Genomic DNA, 27611 nt, shown 5'->3' on the forward strand with positions numbered 1-27611 from the left:
GCTCTTTAGTCCTAAAAGGCCTCTCAGGAGAAATATAGATTCTCAGCCCTGTCTCTGGCACTTGGGAAGAGGTCCCGCTCCTCCCCTGGCCCCGCCTCCATGTCCTAATAGGTGCCATCACCGCCCCCCTGGATTGCTCCAGCGCCCACCAAGGGGTGGTAGCGCCCACTTTGGGAATCACTGCTCTAAAATATAGTCTGCGCTATCACAAATAAAATGCAATATTTACACTAGTTTTTTTATAGAAAATTACCCACACAAATATGTCCCGGTATTAAACTTAATTAGTACTGCCTTACCTTATCTGAGAGTCACTCCTTATTTTTTAATGCATTCCTTTTTTGTTCTTAAATATGATACATAGAGAAGATACCATCACCATTCAGTTTTATGTAAATCTAAAGCAAAAGTTCAAAAATGGTTCAAAAACAATAGTTTCTTTGGTCAAATAATACCACAATTATGTATCCCCTTTTCTTTATTTTGGGTTAGAAATTATATTTTGGAAGTCCCTTTAAAATGTTGAAGAAAAAAATCAATATTTAGATGAAAAGTTTTTAAAAACCCACAAATTTACGTAACAAAATTAATTGTGAATTATTTGCATAACTATTTTCAATTAAATAAAAGCAACAATAGGGCATAATGTTTCATCTAAATTTGAAAAATAGGTGTAATGGTTTCTCACCAGCTTAATGACAAAGCTTTTCTAAATACATTTCTGTTGCTTGCATCAAACCAAACTAAAACTGTTCAGGTCAGAATATTTTTGCCACCATATTGTTCCTTTTCAAGTAATCTAGTCACTACTTTGTTAAAATTGGAATTTGAAAGTGAGTATGAATCGTACTCACCATTACACCATTACACACCATTACACATATCAATATAAAGGAAGTTATTTTGTTATTTTTCCTTGCTATAGCAAAATCAACTGATATTGTGCACATCTCAAACTTTTTATTGATTATTTTTATTTTATTCAAAAAAAAAACTGACACCAAACTTACAAACAAAGAAAATGTTAAAAGTATGTGTTAGGTAATATAGAACAGTTGCAAAGACTTATATTTCAGTGCAACATAAAATGGCTGTAATTGTAATTTTTCATTTATTCTTGTAGTGTCATCATATTGAGATACACCCTCACAAAACAGCTTCCAAATTTTTCACAGGTGGGATAAATACTTTTCATTTTTATGTTCAGCTATCCAAATAACAATAGTGCAATGTCTATTAACATTAACAGGGGAGCATTCCTGCAGCCCTTGCATTAAAATCTAAGGAATCTTAACAATATTAAGTTTTAAAATGATTTATAAAACTCAAGTTCTGCGAAGATACTGAGAATTATTTTTCATGATGTTTCACATCTCAGGTGCAAGGTTAAAGGTGACAGTTGGGTTACCAGCATTATGAGTTACAAAGCCTGTCGAGAACATTGTGGCTAATAAGAGAGAGAAAATGTATTTTAAAGCAACATCAATGTGACTTGTAAGAAGTAGAAGACAATCTCCATTCAGATGGACAGCTTGATTCAGGGAAACCTGCTAATTTGTTTTCACCTTCAAGGGGATTTAGATGCTCTTACATCTTGGCAGTAGGATAAAATGTAATTGTTTTCTGCTTCTTAATCTTCAGTCTGGTTGGCTAGGATTAACCTGCCTAAGAAGGAATGAAATGTGGTCTGATGTTGCTGCACTGTTCCCTCTCTTCTTGCAGTCTTTGGAGAAGGTGCTCTTGTTTTGTGAAGTTGTCCTTTTGATGTCTAAATCATGAAAGTTGTTTACACAAGGACAGAGTATGTCCCAAAACATGTTGAAAGGTAGGAGATGTACAACAGTTGAGTTCATAAGACAAAGCTGTTGGTTACTATCACTCAAAATGTAATGTGGTATTAGCAATCCCTTTTCTCCAGTAACAACATTGCTCATTTTGGCTGCTGTTCAGTAGCATGAATTTGCTGTATTAGTTAATCATAACGTCTGGGGATAGCGTTTTGAGCATAATGTCAGTATCTGTATCAATAAAATATGGGTAGGTGTTTATTTTTTTGTTTGTTTTTTGCAATTATCATCCCCCTCCCCCGCAATTGTAATATAATTGTACAATTGCTTTCCCCCCCCCCCCCCCCCTCGGTCTTCTATGTTGGCTTCCCATTTCCTGGGTGGAAAGAATACTCAGTAATGTATTAATTAGGATCATCTAATAGAAAAGATATATAAAATGTTGAGATTGGAAATGGAACCAAAACTAGTTGAAGACTGCGTGACAAAATTGATGCAATATGTGGGACATGATGTCGAACTAGAAAGATGGAGAAATATGTGGATGTCAGGACTAAAAGGAATCTTGTATCTGAAATAAAATCTTTACAAGATGATGTTTCAATGGTATTTTACCCCCAAGATTGGCTAAAATGAATAGGATATGTTTTTAGTTCAGCACTAGCAGCATATTCAAAAGAAGCTGTAAGCCCTGTGAACGCATACTATGTGATCTTGAGTTGGAGTGTTTGGTCACCAAAAAAGAGGAAAAGCTGAACTAGGACTAAAAAGTGTATTTCGTTGCTTGAATACACTCTTGGCTATGAATAAATCTGGAAAACATAATTATTTTGAATTTTGAAACATTCACAATGTGATTAAGATACGTTTAAATCCACTTGTTAAAGAGCAACAGGAACTAATTCAAAATGTTCTAGTCCTAATTTTATACACACATGGAAATATTAATGCATGTTGTAGAACAATTTGCCATTCATTGAGAATAACTTGGGAAATGCTGGCTGGATAATCAGAAAATAAAAATTTCCCGTTTTTATTTTGAATAATTTTTGTATTGCTGCGAAGATGGTAGGAAGAGAGATGGGTTGGAGAGATCCTTTTCTTTGTTGAGACTGCCTAATGGTCTGATTACTGAAAGGATTTACTTTATTGATTATTGTAAACTCTTCTATTACAGTCATAGCATGGAATCCGTTTTTTAGGAGTCCTTCGGAGAATTAGTTGCAGGAAAAGCAATTTACTTGTGTTTTCTAATCATGAACAAGCTGAACAGATGGGAGGCCAGACCTGAAATAGTTTGTTGGCTGCCTGCCACTATCCTATGATTTTTTATTTGTGTGGATGTATAACAATTTTATTTTTCCTTTTTCGGGGAGAGTATGTACGTAAGTCTTGGGAAGATTAATCCTACATTTCCTTCAAAACATGTGCTTGTAAAACAAATATTGCTGCAATGCGCTGTGTAGACCCTGTTTTGTGTCAATTAGGAGGCATGTCATTAGGAGACTGCACAAGCTGTCAAAGGCTAGAGCAGTTTTCAGGATTGTCTCTTATTCTTGATTTTTCTGAAAGTAGGTGGGGAGACAAGCAGCCTTTCTCCCCCCCCCCCCCCCCCCCGCCTCTGTGAAGAATAGCAGCTAAAGTAGCATTCCATGCTACTCCATTGTTAAAATTGCTGCCCTTATAAGGCTGTGTAATTGTTTGAGAAGTAAATCCGTAAACAGAAAATTCCAGCCAGAGCTGCTACTTTTTCCAACAACTGCCCAGAGAATAGAAAGAGATGCAGTTACATATGTTGCTCACAGCTGTGCATGTGGTGAGTACAGTACCTGCACTAGAATGTAAGAATAATCACTCGTGTATCTACTGAGTATGCTTTATGAAATATGACTTAGAGCTTGATGAGGCTGCTGAATGGGAGCGATTTATTTCTTTTTAAACAAAACTGAGAATGAGTGGGAGGCATAGATTCCATGCTATGACTGCAGTAGAAGAGTTTACAATAATCAAAGTGAGATTTCACTGATCCCTTTCTCTGGGGGGGGGGGGGGGAGGTTCCGGTGGAAGCTTCTTCTTATTGTGTGTCTTCAAGTAATTTCCAAGATAAGGCAATCTTAAGGCAAATTTGTCTTTGGTTTCCTTGGTAATATTTTTTCAGTTTTGTTATTGTATTTTTGAGGCCAAGACAGTGTGACTTACCCAAGGTAATCCAGTGGGTTTCCATGGCCAAGCAGAAATTTGAACTAAGATCTCCAATGTCAGAATCCAACACCCAAACCTCTATACTTCACTGGCTCTTGTAGAAACGTCTTTACTTCCCTTTTCATTGGCAGACTGGCAGTAGTATCCATGAGGAAAATTCCAGTGAGGCAACAGTCTTTCCAATGAAAGCAACCACAACTGATACAAACAGCTTATGAGTGTCACAGAAAAGAGAGCCATGTTTGCTTATTGCAGAAATATTTATTTATTTATTTATTGAATTTGTATACTGCTTTTCTCACCCCTGTGGGGACATAAATAGGAACACTAGTGTACATAAGAACTATAACTCCTTTTCTTATGATACTGATGTATTTTTAATTTTCATCTGGATCACATTTGTTATCACAGTCTTTTTTAGCCCTGTCAACAAACTTGTGATACACAGGGAGACAGGTGTCAAATCTATTTCCCAATCTGAGAAGAATACCAAGTGTCTCAAAAATCCTGTCACTGGAATTCTTAATTAAGCTTTGTGTCACAAAGAGTAAGCACAGAAGAAGATTCCTCTGAACAGCAGGAAAAGCTCTCAATTTTGTATTTTCTTTTCTTTTATGGGATAAAGCCAATTTTTCTCTAAGCCAATGAACAAAACTACTGACTACTTAGTATGCCAAACTAATATGTATGTGGTCAGGAGCTTGAGCATCTGCAGCTTTGGTATAGTGTCAGGCATACCGTGTTTCCCCGAAAATAGGACATCCCCATAAAATAAGACCTAGTAGAGATTTTGGTGACTGGCTAAATATAAGACCTCCTCCAAAAGTAAGACCTAGCAGGAGAAAGCCGCTTCCCTTTTCCTTCACTCACACCCTCTAGCCTGGGCCAGCCACTGAGGGGCTCAAAGGGGGAGGCACTGTCATCGAGGAAAGTGCGGTGGGCTCCTTCTTGCTTGCTTGCCTGCCTGCCTGCCGCTCGTACTTCCAACACCAGACGGGGAAGATGGCAGTGGCAACGGAGACGTGCTCCCTACCGAGTGGATGAAGACTTGGGAGAAATCCACCAATATATAATAAAACTTTATTTGTATTCTGCCCTATCTCTCCGAGGGGGCTCAGGGCGGATTCCAACATAAAATGGCAAATATTCAATGCCTCCATAAACAAACAAATACTGACATAAAAATCCCAGAGAAACCCCACATATAAAAATAACATTAAAACCTCACATCAATTTAAAGTCTAACATCAATAAATTAAACCTAACATCAATAAATAAAAGTACCTGTAGACAAACAAAATTATATAAAATTATATAGAAATCCAATAGAAATCCAAACAAGCAAGGGCGAGTTGAGTGTGCGGGGCTGGACCACCCGGGGAGCCGGAGAGGGAGAGAAGGGGCCAGATGGTCGGGTCTTTCTCCCCCTTTGAGCCCTTTGGTGTCAGTGAAGCCATGGGTTGGGCATCTCTCTTGTGCCAGGCCTCAGTCCCATCTCCCCCGACAGTCTCTGGATCCAGCTTGTCTGCTTCAAACTGGATTATCTGGCAGTGTAGACTCATACCATCCAGGCAAAGCAGAGCATCTGGAGTCAGAAACCTGGACTCTGTAACAGTTTAGACCAGGCCTGGGTGAACTTCGGCCCTCCAGGTGTTTTTGGACTCCAACTCTCACAACTCCTAACAGCTGGTAACCTGTTAGGAATTGTGGGAGTTGAAGTCCAAAACACCTGGAGGGCCGAAGTTTGCCCAAGCCTGGTTTAGTCTCATATCATCCACTTCAAAGCAGATAGCATATCATCTGCTTCAAAACAGATAATCTGGATTCAGAAACCTGTTTTTTCTGACAGTTTAGACTCATATCATCTGCTCCAAAGCAGATAATCTGGATTAAGAAACCTGGATTTTGTGACAGTTTAGATACATATCATCTACTTCAAAGCAAATATCCTCCTCCGCTTCAAAGCAGATAATCTGGATTCAGAAACCTGGATTTTGTGACAGTTTAGACTCATATCACCCACTTCAAAACAGATAATCTGGATTCAGAAACCTGTTTTCTATGACAGTTTAGACTCATATCATCCACTTCAAAGCAGACATATGGTTATGCTGTTTTGTGATGACAACTCTGTACAGTATATAATAAATGTTCTATTTTTTTGTTCAACAATAAATGTGAATTCTTCTTCATGAAAAAATAAGACATCCCCTGAAAATAAGACCTAGTACATCTTTGGGAACAAAAATTAATATAAGACACTGTCTTATTTTCGGGGAAACAGGGTACATATTCCCCAACATCTTCATTTCAGAAGAAAAGGCATTTCAAGTCACAAGATCCCTGCATAATATCCATCATACAGTCTGAGCATAACAGCCATAATTATTTTGTATCACAACTGTAAAAACAAAACAAAAAAACCTCTTGGACAATATTGGCCAATCCATTACAAAATGGGCAAGCAAAGGAAATCGAAGGAAAATTACACTAAGTTTCTACATATTAGAAACAGCAATTCAATTTTCAGGAAAAACAGTAAGTTTCTATACCGATAGCTGTCTAGAAATTTTATTCCTTTCTCTGTGTGGTGTGTGTGTGTGTGTGTGTGTGTGTGTGTGTGTGTATGTACGTATGTATGTAAGTGTAAATGTCTTACAATTCTGTTCCCCCCTCACGGATTAATGCTATCTGACCATTGAGCATTCAGACAATGCCTGTCTTGCCCTAGATACTTGGAAACCCAAACATCACATTATAACAAGAACAAAAATCATATTTATGCTTTTTTCAATATATCATAACAGTGGGCTGGAAGGGCTCTAACTTTCATTAATTTCCTATTTTTATACCCTATTTCTCAGACAATATGTTTTCTATTTATCAGAGATGTAAACTGAGTAAGCATTTTGCAACAAAAATAAAACAGTTCTGTGGCACGTAAAGTTAACAAATTCATTATAAAATGCACCTTTGTAAATTGCAGCTCACTTTGGGTCATAATCCACAAACATTAGTGATATGGTGAATTAGACTTTCAGACTTTGTTAACCACTTTCTAGAGGACTTTATTCTTATAATTTATGAGGTAATATTTTGCTTCTTCGTGTAAACTAAGAACCAAGCCTTTGACTGAGTTAAAACAGTATCGTTTAAGCACTGTAATATGCCAGATTTACCACACAGCCGACAGCACATAGTTCGGTTCTGCAATTTTCCCCTGTTAATGCAAAGACCTTCTAATCTCACTCTTTCACATTTGAGCCTTTTAAGATCAAAAGGCCTTTTATTTCAAAGAGCTTCATGTTGTTGTTTCAATGGTAATGGGCTACATCTTTAGTTTTGAGCACAGAAGGTTTCAGCAGTGTTTGGGTTTTAATTTCATTGTTTTGTATTTATAACATAGAAAGGAAAACTTGAAGACCAGTGCAAAGACTAAAACCAGTTAGAAGCCTGTTCATGTGTAAGGAGCTGGTAATTTTTGAAAGGCATTGAGTCATTTGAGAAGTGCATGTTTTAAATGCCTGGTTCTGCTTTTGTAATTGTGTGTATCCTATTAAATTTCACATCTGGAGCAGTTTTTTTTACCGACAGCTGAAAGTTTTCCTTACAGTGTGGACTATTTATTAAACTCAAAATGTGAAACCTGATCAAATCACTTCCCTGAAAATGTTTTGTTTGAGTCAGTAATCTGTGCAGAGGAAAAGCCTTTGCGTCTTACTATCTTTGGATTTGATTCCTGTGTAAAACTGTATGGATAATCATTTGTCCAAGCTTTCTTTGTTGGGGCTTAAATTCCAGCCAAGACTCATAAACCTATGACCTATTTAGTATCCATGACTGCACTAGCACTATCTGGGACTTTTCTGTCTGCAAAATATCTGTTAGTATCTCTACAAGTCTGTTTACCTCCTTGTGGAATAATCACATTAATTCTTCACACATAAAAGCTTAGATAACATGACTTCCAGTAAAGTTTGAGCCCTGCCACAAATTAAGTACTTGCTATTATAATTTCCAGAACAGAATATACATGGTATGATCATTTCATGCAGTGCTTGCTATGGTCATTATTTTTTAGTACATAACACTAATATAATAGTAAGAGAAAAATTAATAAAAATAATTTGTATTTATAGCATCTGCACTCATTAAATTTATCAGCAGACAGAATTCTAAAACCATCTTGGGCTTTGTTATAGATACCAACTATGTTGTGTTTTGAAATTGACAGTATGTTCTGCCATAAAATCCACATTTTGTGCTTTGTGTTCTGTTGATCTCATACAGGGCCGGCCCTAGGCAATTTTCAAGTGTAAGCAAGCAGTCTTTTTGCCCGCCCCCCCAAACCAATAACTGAATCACGGCTTCCTATTTCCTGGGTGGAGAGCTTTTTCCCCCCCTTCCCGGCTTCGGAGGGGGGGAAAAAGCCTCCCACCACCCCTCCAAAGCTGGGAAGGGGGAAAGTGCCAAAGAGCACCCATCCCAGCACGGAATCACGGCGCAGGGATGAGTGCTTTTTGACTCTCCCCCCTTCCCAGCTTCAGAGGGGCGGTGGGAGCCTCCCTCCGAAACCAGGAAGGGAGGAAAGTGCCAAAGAGCACCCATCCCAGTGCAGAATCACGGCGCAGGAATGAGTGCTTTTTGGCTCTCCCCCCCCCCCCCTTCCTGGCTTCGGAGGGGCGGTGGGAGCCTCCCACTGCCCCTCCGAAGCCCACAAGGGGGGGAGTGCTAAAGAGCACCCATCCCCGAGGCGCGGGAAAACAACTGAAAAGGCTGTGGTGGCGAGGGAGCCGCAGCCACTTCTGTTGTTTTCTCACACCGCAGGGATGGGTGCTCCTTTGCTCTCCCTCTCCGGCTTTGGAGGGGCGGTGGGAGGGCAAGGGAGCCCGGCAGAGAGGGACGTGGAGGCAAGCAGGCTGGCTTGCAGCCAGGAGGGCTAATCGCCTCTCCGAGATCCTCAATTGCGCCCTCTAGAGGACTGCGCCTTCTGCAAGTGTGTAGTTCGCCTATAGCTTGAACCACCCCTGGTCTATATAGCTCTGAAATATTAACCATTTGCTTGTATTTTTCATTTATTTGAGGCCAGCAGTGTATTTTCTACTGCCCAAAACACAGGATGTGTGTGTGTGTGTGTGTGTGTGTGTGTGTGTGCGTGTGTACATACAGTGTGTGTGTGTGTGTGTGTGTGTATCTAGCTAGCAAGCATTATTTAAGATGGACATTGTGTGTGGCACATTTTAAGGTGTTTAGACAAAGGGTAGTTCCAGTCAGTGTTATTGAACTTTTGAACAGCTAACCACCCTCAATACCTGCCTTGCAAAAGTAAGCCCCATTGAATTCAGTAGAGATTACCCCCAAGTAGGAACTAAAGATTACAGTCCTGATATTCATTCTTATGTTTGATATTCTAAACTACAGAGCAGATCTAACCTGTAGTCTTTTTCCCCTGTCTTCTTTGCCCCTATTCAAATGCATGTTGTAGGTGTATCTGTGGTTTTGCTTTCCATTCACAGAAGCATCCAGCTGGGAAAATATAATGTGTACAATACTATGTGGTTCAACTGACATTTCTTATAAATTGCAACAGAAACACTGCTATCAGCAGCTTAATAGCAGGTGGAATACAGCTCTACATATCAAATCTCAGCAGGATACAGAAACTATGGTTACCAAATTTCTGGTAGGTGGGGGAAGGGAAAGAGAAGCTTTTATAACAGACTCACAGTGGAGGGAAAACCTATTGAAAATAGATTCATTGAAAGCTGCCTGTTTGAAAATGTTTTATGGGGTCTGAACCAGTGGTTGTGTCAGTCTTGCATTTTGCTGAATTGTTATTTTTCCAGGCATCCGACAAGGTGTTTTTTTTAAGCAGGGTAATAAAAACTATACAGTCTTTTTTCTTTTGGATGTAGAGATGTCAGTCTTCCGTTAGCTATAAATGTTATATGGTGTTTATCAAGGAAATATATCTTGCAACAAGAGTGACTTCTTATTGCGAAACAATTAATAAATGGTGTTCTCCTTGTTCAGTCAATTATCAAACTAGCTATAGAGTGTGATTCATATATTTTAGAACCCTGTAACTAATCCATCTCTACACTCGACATTATATTGGCCATCCTTTTATGTTAAAATATGTGCTAAATTGGAAAACTAAATGGGATTTTTTTAACCAACATGGAAAAGTCACGGACTTCAATTAATTTTATTAAAAGTATCTCTATTCAGAAGGAATATTACTCTGATTTGTAGTCACACAGAAGCTTATGAAAAATTCAGAACAAAGATTACTTTCTACCATCTTTGAATGAACCACAATTTTAAAAAAATTCTGCCTACGTTTTGGATGGTTTACAGAAAAATACAGAAAAATAAATGGCTTGATAAATCATCACATTATCACAGTTCATACTATATGATGTTACTGCTACCATTTAAAAATGAACCATGTACTCATGGGAAGCACATTCAAGCACCTCATGGTGTGGAGCTTACCTGAACTCTTAAGTTTCTACCAGTGGAATGCAAGTTTTGGCAGATTGTGCTCAGCTGGTGTTAAACTTTCATTACCATCTCTTGGTGGAAAAAAATGCCTTTCGTTCAAGGACCAGCCTTGCTACAATTAGAACAACATGTCACCAGAAGATTGGCCAACAGGTTGCAAATTGGCCACAGACAGTCCCCAAGTTACGAACATCCAATTTGCAAACATGTGTTGTCGAAGGCTTTCATGGCCGGAATCACAGGGTAGTTGTGTGTTTTCCAGGCTGTATTCCCAGCCAAGGTGAAGGAGGCTGGTGAAGGAAGCCGGTAATGAACTCCTTCGCCCCTCATCTACAACCGGGGCTGGGGAGCCTTGGCTTCCAGCCAGCCTCCCTTGCTCCTCTCCCCAGCCAAGCTCCCCTCACATTCCTCTGCAGCAAACAAGGGGGCGAGGGGTGAAGGATCCTGTCACTGGCCTTCCTTGCCCTTTGTCAGAACCTTTGCTTAGAAAGAATGCGAGGGAGCCTGTCAGCAAACACCCTCCCTTCTTCCACAGTTAACTGGCTCGAGTTTCGTTTTTAAAATTTACCTATTCCAACTTACAAACAAATTCAACTAAATAACAGACCTATAGAACCTATCTTGTTTGTAAGTTGGGGAATTCTTGTATGTCTTTAAATCACCTCTCAACTTGTGGTGCCCACTTTTATTTTATTTTTTAGGCAAGGAATACCCAGAGTTGGTTTTGCCTTTTACTTTCTCTGAAATACAGCCTACAGCACCTGGTTAGTACTTGGATGGGTATTTGTTTGTCACCCATCCAAGTACTAACCAGAGCTGGCCTTGTTTAACTTCCAAGATAAGATGGGATCTGGTGCCTTTAGGCTATTAAGAACATATGAACTCAACAGTAGATTGGAATAAGTTAGAATAGTTGTCACCTGCATAGTGAAGAGACTACCTAATGGATCATGAATCTAAGGCAGTTCTTCTTACTGGAAAATAACTCCTTCTGAATTTAGTGGAATTTATAGACAGCAAATGGCTGGAATAGTTGAAATTTAACATATAACGATATATGATATGTTTTTGGAGAGCTGTAATTTTACTTGAACAATTGTAGAAATTAAGATCTATGTTTGAAAGCGCACGAGTGGGAAAAAGTCTAAGAAGCCTTGTTATAGAGTAATGGTAGTTTCAGAGATTGAAAGTTCAAGGTAGTTAGGAATGTTCAGGAGTATTGTCATTTTATTCACCTGCTCTCCAACTATCTATAAGTGGGATGTGGTTCTGCAGTTTAGCAACCTTCTTTTTTCTATTACAATTGATTAATGAAATGGAAGAACGGGAGAAGGAAGCCTCATCTTTCTCACACCTCTTCATCTATGCCATGCTATGCTATGGTTCCATGTAAAGCTCCTTGAAATCAATTTTATATAATTACACATGTAGATTGAAGCACATGAGTCTAAAATTTACATTCTGCAAATAAAATTTATGTACCCTGAAAGGCAAAGGAGACTTTCGCTTCATCCTTAATACCTTTTACTCTATATTTCTCTTTGGAACACACAATCATTCATGGGTGTGCACCAGTACATATATTTTGGATGCACAGCTTTATGCTCTGTTGCATTTGCTTTGTAAAAAACCTTGTTTTCTTTATTGCCTTTTTCTATTACATCTGTAAAACCTATTTAAGCAATGCCAAATCTCTTTTGGGCCTAGCGTCTAAGACAATATCCATTGTCAAGCTGTTGCATGGAGATTTGTTGGATATGACTGTTCATTAAATTGCATGGGGCTGAGGATATGGATGTCTGGCTGGAATTGATATGGGTTAGCAAGTAGACTTTAACTAATAGTGGTGTCCTTCTAGATTCTTGTTACTATAGTCCTATCAAACTTTTCTTAGCTTTAAATGCTGTTTTTTATTTATTTAAAACATCATGAAACTTTCCCCAAGGAAGTGTACAACCACTATTGCTGTAAAATTATCATACGAATATAGTAAACAATGGGGGAAGGAGTAGTAAAACATATAATGCCAATGGGTGATGAATCCCCTCTAGATTTTAATCCACTCTTTTAAGGAGCCATCCAAAGTGCTGAGCCAATTTTGGGAACCAGGTTCTGCACATTGAAAGCTGCCTTTAAAAGTAGGCTAAAACCTGCAGTAGATTCACCATCCCTTTGACATGGAAGTCATCACTTCAAAACCCCAACTTAAAATATTCTTGCCAAACTGAAAACATTCAACTTGATATTGGAAAGATTACAAAGTTGACTTCAACCTAGGTTTTTGGAGAAGTTATTCCGGAATCAAGGTGCCACAACAAAGAAGACCCTTTTCTTAATAGACATGTAGAAGGAATAAAAAAAGGGGTTCTCCCTAGCATCTTAAGACACAGGAAGCGAATGTAGGGAGGCATGGAACAGCCCCCATCTACACACCACACTGTTTGACTTTCTCATGTGCACACACTAAACTGGTATATAGTGATATACTTCTGGGCCATTTACCTATTATTTGAGGATTTGTATAGGCAATTGTTAAAGAGCCAAGATGGATTAGTATTTGGGCTATGGTTGGAGTGACTTGAATGCATATTCCCAGCCATAAAGCTTTCTGTGGGCTAGTTACTTCACAACATTGCTGTGGAGATCCAGTAAGATGAAAGAATCCCATATGTATGATGCTATGGGGTTTGGGATAAAAGATCTGATGGAATAAATGGAATGAAAATGAAATATCTGTTGGAGTTCTCCAGGTGATTAGGAATGCTGAAGAAGCAGGGAGAGCTCTAGTTTGCTTAGCTATGCTCATGGGCAAAAGGAGCATTTTGGTAGGATGCACATCATGCTGGTCTTGAACTATGAAACAAAATTTCCATGTAAATCTGATCTATTAGGTGATGTGTACCGAGTCGTATGTACACGGTTAACCAGCAACGCCCAAAGTTCCTGAGTTTATCCTCACATTTGATTAGTCAAGTCCTTATCATCATAATTAGATTCATACTCTGTTCTGGCACCTTACTATTGTTCTCCACCTCAAGATCATTTCCCCCGCCCTGTTTGTCCATCCTATGCTTTTCATTTTTCTCATTCACTTTATTCATCAGCTCCAATTTTAGTGAGCTGTGACAGTTACCTACTCATGCTTAGCTGGATTTTTTGATGTCTCGCTGATGATTGATTAAGATTGTTTTATGTCTTGCGGTTTTATAATTTTAAGCTGTTTTAAACAATAGTTGATTGTTCTGTTTTAATCATGGTGTTATATGTTTTACACTGTTTTTATGATGTTTCATGGTCTGGCTTGTCCCTATGTGAGCCGCTCCAAGTCCCCTTGGGGAGATGGAGGCGGCATACAAAAATAAAGTTGTTGTTGTTGTTATTATTATTATTATTAATTATGACACAGCAAACAAGATAGATATGCTGGATTTCGTATCACAAAATCACAAGTCTAACACTTCCCAAGTGTCTAGGACTGTGTGATATATTTTCGGATGATGCGTGCAGATCCCAGTAGGGTGGCCTTTTGCAGTTGGCAGATCGTAATTTTGTCAATGTCTATTGTTTCCAAATGCCGGCTGAGATCTTTTGGCACGGCACCCAATGTGCCAATCACCAATTATTATTATTATCATCATCATCATCATTATTGTAGGGAAGGGATTTGCTGCAACATTAATCATTTTACACTCATTTATTTGAAAACTCATTCACTACTTATTTCCTGTTCAAGTTTGAAGAAATCTCTTTTCAATATCACCTGGGGTTTATTGTTTTGAGACATTTGGTGTCATTTGCAACTTCAATGTCTTAGGGCCTTTCCAGACAGGCCCTATATCCCAGAATCTCCACTGGCAGATAATCTGAGATAAACAGAAAGTATGGGATATAGGGCCTGTCTGGAAGGGCCCTTACTGTTCACCCTTAACTCCTGGTTAAGGGTTAAATAGCAAAGACCCACAGATGTGTGATATGCCCTCCTCCCCCTCCCCTCCCCCTTCCCCCTTCTCTTCTTCTTTTTGTGGTTTCCAGGAGTCCAGGTACTCATATTTTCTGCTTCATGTTGTTTAACTAATTACTAGTCTGTCATACTGAAAATGTATTCTTTCCTTTTCTTCAAACTCTAAACTAATTTGTTTTTAAATGACTGCATCTGATTTGTGACAAGATCATCAATAGCTACAGTATCTTTCTTGCAGAACAGCTATAATATCCCTTTGCTTCTTCTTATGGGATCCTGTTAAACTCCCAGTTTTAATTTTAATTTGTCAAAGATTGCCGAATAGTCAAATCAAAGTTGAGGTTAGAGCACTGCTAAGCAATGCAAAATACTTTTAAAATAGTAGTTTAGATACTTCAAGATATACTCATAGTTAGAATTTAATATACTGTATATTCTATGGCAAACAGACAGTGGGTAAATTATAATCCAAATTATTTAGAATCGCTGCTGGGCATAGTGCTTTCAAGAGTAAATTATGATTGAAGAAGAAAAGAGATTTCATTAGGCTTGACAGCCTCAACAAGAGTAACCATTGCACACCTCCCAATGCATATTCTAAAAAAAAGGTGCATCTCACCTCAAGCATTTGTAAAATATTAAGGACACTTGTAGTTCAAATAAAGCAATGAATATATTTTAAAATGTGATTGACTGTAATCTGTATAATTGAGAAAAGCCACAGACATACTTTCACCAATGAAAAATTATCATAAACTAGTTTAATAATAATAATAAAATAATTTTATTTCTTAGCATCCTCTCCTCATGGCTCGAGGCGGGTTGCAACATTGCTAAAACTTATAATCAAAACACATAATCATTTAAAAACACTCTGTAGAATACATATATTAAAACATATTTTCATAAAATACATGTTAAAATACACACAACAAAAGTTAGACATAGAGTGGGGGTTTAAAATTCGTCATTAAAACTGTTTGGGTAGGCCTGCCAGAAGAGATAGGTCTTCACTTTATATAAACAAATGCAGCCACACAATAATATATTAAGTGTGTGCAAATTTTGGTGCAGGAAGAAATCACAAAGTCTTGATGATATACAACAAAGTTGTGATTATTATTATTATTTATCTTGCTTTTTCTCTCTAAAAAAGAGACTCAAAGTGGCTTACAGAAAAAACCAATACAGTACATTTTAAAACCTAAAACTATACAAACATCAAAATAGAATTAAACATTAACAATATTTAATATTAACAACATTAACATTATGTTAAAACCAATTAAAAAGCTGAGAATAAAATGCAGGAGGAATCCAGAAGAAATTTCAGCAGAATCAAAATATCTGTTTTCATATAGTTCCAATGATTTTGTGGAATGAAGACTCTATCTGAAAGTGAAAAAATAGCCCAAGAAAAGAATATGCACTAGAAGGGCAGATATTAGCAGACTGGAAAAGGGATTGTAACTAAGAATATAAAACACCTCTTCTCTGATCACTTAGAACCGTATTAGTTTATTTGTCCACCACCATCCCATTTATACAGAGGTAACATGGGAATCCGATGCAACATGTATATTGAAAACCAATGCAATGTACAAAAGAAATATCTTTTAGATTGAAGACCATAGTCATGGCAAGTCATTTTTGGACTTGTTTCTGTACCAATTCATTTTAGTGATTTGGTGTACATATGACAATGAATTGCATCTGAAACAATCGATTCAAAATGTGGCCAGCAGAATGTTGAAAGGAACAAAGCCCTCATCCATAGTGCATCTGTCATGTATCAGTTGCTTCGCCTGCCAGTTGGTTTCTAAGCTCAGCTTAACTACTTGTAATAACCTTTTAAAATGAGCTGAACAGTTAAATCTACAGGTTCAGCCATAGAAAGCAAGGCTGTTAAAAAGGGGGTGTATTCCAGGTCTCTCAATCATAGGGTCGCCATGAGTGAAGGCAGCCTGATAGCACATTACAGTAACAATATCCTTTAAAATCCTGTATGGAATGGAATCTGTTTATCTCGAGGATTCTCTTTTCAGCAGAGGCATCTGCATGAGCCTTAAGGGTTAGCATCAGAGAGCCTATGTTCTAGCCCTTAATTGCCTGCCTAATGGTTACCAGGGCCATAGTTGCCCTAGTACTAGTGGCATCATGATGAAATTTTCTTCCCAGGGCTTCCTCTCTACTTGTTTTTGCACATGCTTATTCCAGAAGACTTTCTGTGGCTGAATCCGCTGTTACTACAGTTTTGCTTGGTTATAGCATACCTTTTAAATTTGTATCTGATTTTGTGTTAATCCTCTTTACACTTTAAGGTGTAAAGAAAATGGTTTGGAAAATGCTTTTGGAAAATATTTTACTATATTTTCAAATAGTAAAACAAACATTTTATTAGGCTTTAGTAGACCAACTGGTTAGCATACCCCATTAGTTCCCCCCCCCCCCCCCCCCGGTGTGGTCAAGAATCACTATGAGAAAGAAAATGTTTTGTTTTGAAAGAGAGTTGTGATTACATTCAAGAAAAAAGGGAATGGTGTATAGACTAGAAACAATCAACTCTGAGTTGCTTATACTGTTTTCTCTTGGACTTACCCAAATTAATCAGAGCAAAGAGGAGAAAGAAAAATGTGAACAATAGGCACTATGGAGTTTGACTTGGGCCTAATGTGAGGAGGCTGTAAAAACTGTCAAGCCTGGTGATTGATCAGCTCTCATGCTGCCATCCCCAGTGCAAAGCAATAATGTTCCTGCCTCTTTGGAGCAGGTTTTATGTGCCACTTGGGGTCATTGCTTATCAGACAGAAGGGCCAACGTTTCAGATGTGGCTAAAGTGCGGTCGATAATTCAGATGAATTTGTGCATGTACTCCCCAAGTGAAACAAGTCAAAGCACTTTACTCTGATAGTGATAGTTGAGCAGAAATGTATCTAAGTGAAGAGTCTTAACCAGCACAATTTGTAGTTGATTTTATTTAGGGTGGAAAATAGTAGATTCAAAGAAGATAATCTTGATGTATCTATGGCGTGCCCTTACAGTCCAAAGTAGTTTTGGCCCCAATCTACTCAGGTCAGAGGTAGACTAGCTTTACAATGTAGACAAGTGAAAGGAAACTAGTAGCTCCTTGGTTCGCTGCAGGTCAAGAAAATCACAAGTCAGTGTTTTCCTAATAAACAAAGCAATCTGCGCAGTGTACTGAAAAATATATAGGAAAAGATTGGCCATTTAATTTGAAACAGCTGAAGAAGATGTATACTGAATCCCTTGGTAGTTTTGTGGGGGCAGTTCCTAATGTCTTATGGGAAAACACATAAAGTGTTTTACTTATTTCAGCTTCTTGGAAGGAAAGCAATAACAGAAAACCTGTCTGGGTATTAAATACTGACATCTACTTTTTTGTTCATATGGCAACCAGGTAATGACTATATCAAAGCAAACTACGTAAACAACCTGCTCATAGTAGATGCTAACCAGGATCCTTTTATTTTTCATCTGCCATACAGTGTCATTATTTACACTTCATCGTGCTTATTTACAAGGCAAGTATCTCTAGGAAAACTGCAGAGATGCTTGGAATAAATTTTATGAGGTTCTTTTGGCTAAATACACAAAAACTCTGAATTATGTTTTTTCCCTAGAAAACCTGATAGTGATGTTGTATATATTAGTGAAGAATCACATACTTTTTTTACAATAGGCTTCACCTCTTTTCTTTTCCTTTTTACTTCTGTTTCAAGAAAAACTAGCTGTTTGTTTTTTTCTTTACTTTGTTCCAAGAAAATGGTATTTTCTAAATTTGTGGTCAGCGCATTAGAGACCCAAAGCTCACAAACCCATGGCTTCATACCAGAATTAGATCAGACCAAAATCTTTCATACCAGACTGTTCTGATCATGTTCAGAGAAGCTGCTACTCTAAAATTATTGTATGTATTCAACCAACAAAATTATATAATTTGCCAACAAAATAATACGTTTAGCCAACACACAACACTACAGTCCCTTACCTCCAGTGGTGTAATGTCTGTAAATACACTGCAGGTTCTTAATAGCTCCAGCTATGCCACATGCTGTGGGTTATGTTTGAATGATGGATCATCATGGCTGGTGCCATTGGTGTGCCTTTTTCCCAGCAAATTGGCCCCACCCTTATGATTATTTCAGTGCAAACCAGGTGCAAGCAGTTCTCATGTTGCAGCAGGTACACGTGGAGGAGAAACTTTGGTATTAGTTGTTAGTGGATGCATGTAATACAGTAAAGTACCATAAGTGGGTATAATGACCTTCATTTGTAATCCTAAAGACTGGGAAAGCACACATTTGTTAAGGATGCATGTTCAAAAATAAATCTGATTTGATCACTTTTCTTATTAGTTATGGGTATATCTTGCTTAGGTATTTCCCCCATTCCTAACACTTACCTTCAAAATGGAGACAATGCAATCTTTAAATGGTACATGAAACTGAATGCCCACTTGCGTGTTGGGAAAATGCAGTTCAGCAACTTCCACAATTTTTCAGCTGCTTTTTTAAATTGCTGTTTTGGATTCCTTTGAGTGGTAATAATAAAAGAGTGATTATGTCTAGTAACTGCAGTTGGCCTTTGTAAAGAATGGCTGGTTAAGAGGCTTTATGATTTACCGAGGCCACAGCTGGCTGCCAACAGCTATATAGGAATGTGCTCTCTCTTGGGTCTGGTAGCTAGAGATGAAAAGGGCCCCAGAGCTGGCACAAAAGCAAATAAAATGCTTTGACTTTAAATAAAACATCATAATTTATATAAGTCTTTGCTTTTCAACTCCAACGAGATGCATGGATCAGTAGTAGCTTTGGGAGATGGTGCTAATCTGTCAGGCTGATCCCACTGTGTTTTGATATCCACAGCCTGACACAGAAAGTGGATTTCTAGATACACACAAACAGACTTCTGTTCCTCTCATCAGCAAACTGAACCTCTTTCTTTTTTTTCTCTTAACGTTTCATTCTATGGTGTTGGACAGTTTGCCATTCTTCACACTTGACAACCTTTTATCACCATAGAAAGCAGTGGAGAATAATCACCAAGTGCACCTGTAGGTTTATTTATTTGTAGCTTACATATGCCCTTCCTACTGAGAGCTTTCTATAGATATAAGCCTTTATGGTCCAGTCTTTCCACATACAGGAAATTTTGTGCTTTCAAGTCATTTTTGACCTATGGCAATCCTAAGGTAAATCTGTAACAAGGTTTTTATGGCAAGATTGTTCAGAAGAAGTTTGTCATTGCCTTCTGAGACTGAAATAGTGTACCTTTCTCAAGGTCACCCAGTGGGTTTCACGGTCAGGTAGAGATTCTAACCTTGGTCTCCAGAGTCATAGTCTTTATACCTACCACTTTTTGCAAAGATAGTGAGAAAGATTTTGAGTGAGACTAAATCTTTTCAAGTTGGATGTTTGAAAGAGAACAAGAAAATACAACTTTCAGTGATAGATTTCTGTGCCAGCCTTACTTCAATACGTATAATCCCCTCCTTCCCCCAAATCTTAGAAAATTGCACTTAGACCTTGGATTAAGTTCTTAAATGGGTAACCTGATAAATCCACATGTGCAATCTGAGGCAGTTTCAGTTTGTCTCTTTGAATCTAAGCCGGAAATTAAAACTGCTGCTTTTAGAAATTTTAAAATAAGACATGTGGTTCTATGCACAGCATTCCTGGGAAGCTATATAATTGGGGATTAGGAGCTCAGAGAAACAGAGGCAAAAGAGTTGTTGTAAAGCCAAAAAAATAATGTTAAATGAAATGAAATGTGAATTTTAAAATAGTAAATCCCTTTTGCCCTATATTTATCCTCTAGTTGTTCTTATAGGTGTTTTGAGGATCAAAAAGTATTCATTAAATAAGAATTTGCAGAACTGTTGATATGGCATTTAACTTAAACACCTTCAGTTCTGATAACATTTGACTTGTAGATATTTGCAGGCAAAGTGAACCCTTTTGATTCACTTTGAGTTCCATTTGGGGGGGAGTAATATATTATTATTACTATTATACCATATATACTAATGTATACGTTAACCACATGGCTAAGCTGAGGATAGATTTTCAGGTCAAAATTGTAGATTTGGTTATGATAATTTATTTATTTATTTATTTACAGTATTTATATTCCGCCCTTCTCACCCCAAAGGGGACTCAGGGCGGATTACAATGAACACATATATGGCAAACATTCAATGCCAACAGACAAACAACATTCAGTTTTAGACAGACACAGAGGCATTTTTTAACATCTTTCCAGCTTCACGATTCCGGCCACAGGGGGAGCTGTTGCTTCACCGTCCATTGATAAGTCAAGAGCCATTTCTTGGAGAAGGAAAAACACCAAGATCACCTCAGGGGGCCATTCATTTCTCCACCCAGACATTCCGAAAGGCCAGAAACACAGAGAGGGAGAAAGTAAAAAGGTTTAGCGCTTCTTCAATTTTTTGAGTTTCCAGTAGCAGGCAAAAGTGTATTACTCTAGATCAGTGGTTCCCAACCTTTTTTTGACCAGGGACCACTTTGACCAGGGCCCTCTTGACTGGGGATGACTGTCCAATATTAGTTCCAAAAGGGTTAGGAATCAGTTTTTTGGTCAACTTTAGATTCGGTTTGGTTATTTGGAGTGCTGATTCAAAAAAATGCATTGGATAGACCACATCAGCTCTAGTTTCTGATACAGAACATATGCCATCCAGTAGTTGCCATCTGCTTACCCACCGGAAACCATATTTAAAAATCAACAACAACAATTTTATTTGTATCCCATCCCATCTGCCCGGAGGGATGCGCGGTGGCTTACAAGACAGCAACAATACACACAAGAGCAGCATAAAAGATACAATAAAAACCAGGATGATACAAAAATATACCAATAGAAATTAAATGTAAAGCATAACAATTAACATTTAACATAAAACGCCTCAAATCAAAATACAATAAGCAATAACCATACTTACTTACTTACTTAAGCGATCCCTTGTAGTTTGAGGACAATTGTCTTCCATCTCTGGTGTCTTGGGGTTGGGTTCTTAGGTGGCTGAAGAGACCTATTCTTGATCTTCATGTTCTACCGCAGTGAGGACATCGGTTTCCAGGTGGAAGGCGGTCCCAGTCAGGGTTGGCTTGATGCGCCTTCCTCTTGGCACATTTCTCCCTTAAGCCCTCCATTTGTGCCTCTTTGAACTCTGCAGCACTGCTGGTCACAGCTGACTTCCAATTAGAGAGCTCAAGTGCCAGGGCTTCCCAGTTCTCAGTGTCTATGCCACAGTTTTTAAGGTTGGCTTTAAGCCCATCTTTAAATCTCTTTTCCTGCCCCACCAACATTACGTTTCCCGTTCTTGAGTTCGGAGTAGAGTAGCTGCTTTGGGAGACGGTGATCGGACATTTGGACAACGTGGCCAGTCCAGGGGAGTTGATGGCGTAGGAGCATCGCTTCAATGCTGGTGGTCTTTGCTTCCTCAAGCACGGTGACATTTGTCCACCTGTCTTCCCAAGAGATTTGCAGGATTTTTCTGAGGCAATGCTGATGGAAACGCTCCAGGAGTTGAGTGTGATGTCTGCAGACCGTCCACGTTTCGCAGGCGTAGAGCAGGGTTGGGAGAACAATGGCTTTATAAACAAGCATCTTGGTATCTCTACGGATGCCCCGATCCTCAAACACTCTCTGCTTCATTTGGAAGAATGCTGCACTCACAGAGCTCAGGCGGTGTTGCATTTCAGTGTCGATGTTGACTTTTGTGGAGAGGTGGCTGCCAAGGTAGCGGAAATGGTCAACATTTTCTAATGTTACACCATTAAGCTGTATTCCTGGCATTGCAGAGGGATTAGCTGGTGCCTGTTGGAAGAGCACTTTGGTTTTCTCGATGTTCAATGAGAGGCCGAGCTTCTTGTATGCTTCTGCAAAAGAGTTTAGAGTGGCTTGTAGGTCTTCTTCTGAATGCGCACAGACTAGATTGTCATCGGCATATTGGAGTTCTATAATAGATGTTGTGGTGACCTTGGTTTTAGCTTTCAAGCATAAATTTATTTATTTTTATTTATTACAATATTTATATCCCGCCCTTCTCACCCAACAGGGGACTCAGGGCGGCTTACAATAAAACACACATATAAAACCTGTACAATACGCTATAAATCAGTTAAAAAATTAACTTACATAAGACATTAAAACGCATTATAAAATACAGATACAGGCGTGTTCAAGTTTAAAAGACTGGGTCTGTCAATTGAGTTCCAGCGTACATAATAGTAATTAATGCTGCTGATTCTTATTCGAAAGCCTGGCCCCACAACCAAGTTTTAACCTTCCTACGGAAGGATAGAAGGGAGGGAGCCTGCCTGACTTCACTGGGGAAGGCGTTCCATAGGCGGGGAGCCACTACTGAAAAGGCCCTGTCTCGTCCCCGCCAGCCGCACCTGTGAGGCTGACGGGACCGCGAGCAGGGCCTCATCTGATGATCTTAAGCTTCGAGGTGGGTCATAGCGGGAGACACATTCAGACAGATAAGCTGGGCCGGAACCGTTTAGAGCTTTACAGGCTAAAGCCAGCACCTTGAATTGTGCTCGGTAGCTAATCGGCAGCCAGTGGAGCTGGCGTAACAGAGGAGTAGTATGCTCCCTGTACGCCACCCCAGTTATTAACCTGGCAGCCTCCCGTTGGACTAATTGAAGCTTCCGAACAGTCTTCAAAGGCAGCCCCACGTAGAGTGCGTTGCAGTTGTCTAAATGGGATGTAACGAGAGCGTGGACCACCGTGGCCAAGTCCGGCTTCCCAAGGTACGGTCGCAGCTGGCGCACAAGTTTTAACTGTGCGAAGTCTCCCCTAGCCACCGCTGAGACCTGGGGCTCCAGGCTCAACAATGAGTCTAGGATCACCCCCAGAATGCGAACCTGCGTCTTCAAGGGGAGTGTGACCCCATCCAGCACAGGCTGTAACCCTATACCCTGTTCGGCCTTCCGACTGACCAGGAGGACCTCTGTCTTGTCTGGATTCAATTTCAATTTGTTGGCCGTCATCCAGTCCGACACAGCGGCCAAGCACCGGTTCAGGACCTGAACAGCCTCCTTAGTGACAGGTGGGAGGGAGTGACAGAGTTGGACATCATCTGCGTACAGATGACACTGGACCCCGAAACTCCTGATGATATCTCCCAGTGGCTTCATGTAGATGTTAAACAACATGGGAGACAACACAGAACCCTGCGGGACCCCACAAGTCAATGGTTGTGGGGCTGAGCAGGTGTCCCCCAATGACACCATCTGGGACCGACCCTCCAGGAATGAGGAGCCACTGCAGAACAGTACCTCCAAGCCCCATTCCCGTGAGGTGTCCCAGAAGGATACCGTGATCAATGGTATCGAAGGCCGCTGAGAGGTCCAGCAGAACCAGCAGGGACACACTCCCCCTGTCCAGTTCCTGGCGAAGATCAGGAACTAAGGTGACCAAGGCTGTCTCGGTACCATGCCCCAGCCTGAAGCCAGACTGTGCCGGATCCAGAAAATCAGTGTCAACCAAGAATCCCTGGAGCTGCGAGGCAACCACATGTTCCAAGACCTTGCCCAAATAGGGGAGATTGGAGATAGGCCGAAAGTTTCCAAATTGAGTGGGATCCAGTGATGGCTTTTTCAACAGTGGCTTGATCACAGCCATTTTTAGGCTCGCTGGAAACTTACCCTCCCGGAGGGAGGCTTTCACCACCACCTTCACCCACTTGGCCAAACCCCCTCTGGCTTCTCTCACCAGCCAGGATGGGCAGGGGTCCAGGATGCATGTGGTCAGTCTCGCCTCTTCAAGGATCTTGTCCACATCCTCGAGCTCAACCAATTGAAATGAATCCAACAAAACTGGACAAGCAGGTACACTCGATACATCCTCAGAAACTGCCGTTAACATGGTGTCAAAGTCAGAATGGATCAGAGCGACTTTGTCCGCAAAGAACCGAGCAAATGCTTCACAGCGGGCTGCCGAGTTATCAGGGCCCCCACCTTGATTGGTGGGAGTTAAAAACCCTCTGATGACACGGAACAGCGCCGCCGGACGGTTCTGTGCGGACGCAATGTTGGCCGCAAGGTGGACTCTCCTTGCGGCTTTGATTGCCGCGGCATATGCCCTAAGATAGGAGCCTAGCCCTGTTCGGTCTGACTCGTGATACTCTGATCGCCACACGCACTCTAGTTCCCTCTTTCGCTTCATCGCTGCCAGCTCCTCAGTAAACCAAGGAGCTGGTTTAGCTCGGTTACTCGAGAGGGGACGCTCCAGAGCGATCGTGTCTATTGCCCTAGTCATCTCTCCATTCCAGAGGGAGACCAGAGCATCAACAGGATCACCTGCCGAGGAGGCGGGAAATTCCCCAAGAGCTGTCAGGAATCCTTCTGGATCCATAAGTCTCCTGGGGTGGACCATTTTAATAGGTCCACCACCCCTGCAGAGGTTGGGGGGCGGAGTAAGTCTAAACCTGATCAGGTGATGGTCGGTCCATGGCAAAGGAAAATAGCTTGCCATCTTTCTGATAGATGGTAAATAGCTTGCCATCTGTCTGATAGATGATTTCCACTCCGGTGGGAATCTTCCCATCAACAAGGTGAAGTATCATAGCGATGAAGATGGAAAATAAGGTAGGGGCAATAACACATCCCTGCTTGACACCTGATTCCACCTTAAATGGGTCACTTTGGGAGCCGTTGCTGTCCAAGACTGTTGTCATCATGGAGGAGCCGAAGGATGTTCATAAATTTGTCAGGACACCCAATTTTTTGGAGGATGGTCCAGAGTACTGCGATTCACTGTGTTGATTGCCTTTGCAAGGTCAATGCATGCCATGTACAGAGGTTGGTTTTGTTCCCTGCATTTTTCTTGGAGCTGTCGTGCAGTGAAGATCATGTCCACTTTTCCTCTGAAGGGATGGAAGCTGTTCTGGGATTCTGGGAGGGTGTCTTCTGAAATAGGGAGAAGGCAGTTTGCAAGGATTCTTGCAAGGATTTTCCCAGTGGAGGTTAGAAGGGAGATACCACGATAGTTTCCGCAGTCTGTTCTATCCCCTTTCTTGAAAAGCGTGATGATAGTGGCATCCTTGAAGTCTGCTGGGATTTTCTCAGTCACCCACACCTTTTCAATGAGCTGGTGGAGTTGTCGTTATCGTCAAACCAATCTAGATGTTTCTTAGTTTGGTATCCAATGGTTTCTTTGCAAGCTGTGATGATGGAGGTCTTCAGGTTGTTCCAATGTTCCTCAACATTTTCGGGGTGTTCTGTGGGTAGATGATCCTTGAGTGTTGGTTGGAGAAGGACTCGTTTGGAGGGCTTCTGAAGGGCTTGGGTGTTCATTTTGCGCCTTATTTTTCTTTTTCGGAGTCTGCGTTCGGGGGTGATCTTGATAGCCATCGTGGATCAGATTAACCTGTGGTCCGTCCAGCATTCATCAGCACCTGCCATGGCTCTTGTGAGAAGCACATCGTGGCGGTCACTGGCACATGTAATTACATAGTCCAAGTGGTGCCAGTGCTTTGACTGGGGGTGCTTCCATTATGTCTTGAGCTTGTTTTTCTGGCGGAAGAGCATGTTGGTGATGACAAGGTTGTGCTCTCCGCATTTGGTGAGAAGCAAGATGCCATTCGAGTTGCAGTTTCCGACGCCGTCTTTTCTTATGATCCCTGGCCACAGGTTGGAGTCCTGTCCGACTCTTGCATTAAAGTCCCCCAGGAGGATGATTTTGACCTCCTTAGGTATCTCCGATATGATGGTGTCCAGCTGCCAATAAAAATTTTCCTTGATGTCTTCGTCAGCATCTAGTGTTGGCGCATAGGCACATATGATGGTTGTCTGTTGGTTTTTGGCAAGGTTAATTCAGAGGGTTGAGAGCCGTTCGTTAATGCCAGTGGGTGCTTCAGTCAGGCGTTTCACCAGGTCATTTCTGATAGCAAAGCCAACTCCATATATTCTTCGCTCTTCTTCAGGCAGTCCCTTTCAGAAGAAGGTGTAGCCTCCTTTTTCTTCCTTCAGCTGTCCCTCTCCTGCTCTCCGGGTCTCCTGAAGCGCTGCTATGTCGATGTTAAATTATCCCAGCTCCCTTGCAATGATAGCAGTCCTGCGTTCGGGGCATTCACTGTCAGTGTTATCCAACAGTGTCCGTACGTTCCATGTTCCAAAGTTCATTTCTGTTTTTTGGCCACAGAGTGGTGACCCCTCTATATGCAGCAGTCCAATCAGGGGTAAGAGGCAGATTATGTTTAGGGCACCTTTTCTAGCCCCTTCTCCATGTGGGGTGAGCAGAGTGGATCCTAAAAAGGGCTACTCAGTCATGGATACAGCTCCCGGACTACTCAACTGCCTCAGGCCTTGAGGTAGAACGACTGAGTCCATATCCACCACCCATGTGCCAGTCTGTGACTAGAGGCTTCCAGATTTCACAGTCCTGCCCCCGTCGCCACTCGCTGATCACCATGGGACTTTTGTTGGTTTGTTTTTATTTTTCTTGGAAGATGCCTGTGCATGATATTTTTTAATGTGTGGAGGTCGGTGCACGGCCGGTCAACACAGTCTTCACAGAGTGAGGTCCCAGCAGTGGTGTGATTACACAATGACAGTTGTTTCTCAGTCTGTTGTAGCCTTCTTCCGCCTTCACAGCCGTTGTAACATGTACCATGTTATCCTCTGCCTGCTCCGCCGTTGAGGTCTTAGGGTCTTTGGATTGTTCTTGGTCTGGATCCTCCCCTGTGGCCCCTCCTTGGGAGTGCATGACTCCAGTGGTTGTGCCAGCAGGTTCATTGGAACACACAAGCCCCCTCACCACGACAAGGTGACAATCCATCGAGGGGGAATAACTATAACAAAGGATTAAAAGTTAAAAATTTAAAGCCATAGTATACAAACCAGTTTGGATATCCCTGCCACGAATCAAATTAGAAATCAAACTCAACAAGTATCAACACCAGGGTAAAATAGGCAATAAATAATGGTTGGCAGAACATTAAATTGAAGCAAGGCTGTTCATTGCTTCAATATATTGGGATATACAGCTGTGTGGAATGGCCCTCAGTTCAAGGCAGATGTTGTGGGATTTTCTGCCTTCTCCCTCAGGCATTCTTTTATTCTCATCCTGGATTATATGGCTGTGTGAAAGGGCTCCGAACT

The 27611-nt window shown here is 40.6% G+C and overlaps 1 protein-coding gene across 4 annotated transcripts in view; it reads left to right on the forward strand.

Annotated features, from left to right (window-relative positions):
- Window positions 1-27611, forward strand: part of znf608 (zinc finger protein 608) — a 183236-nt gene that overhangs the window by 120535 nt on the left and 35090 nt on the right. The window lies entirely within an intron of this gene.

This window comes from Anolis carolinensis, chromosome 2 (genome assembly GCF_035594765.1).
Source record: "Anolis carolinensis isolate JA03-04 chromosome 2, rAnoCar3.1.pri, whole genome shotgun sequence".
NCBI classification, from domain to species: Eukaryota; Metazoa; Chordata; class Lepidosauria; order Squamata; family Dactyloidae; genus Anolis; species Anolis carolinensis.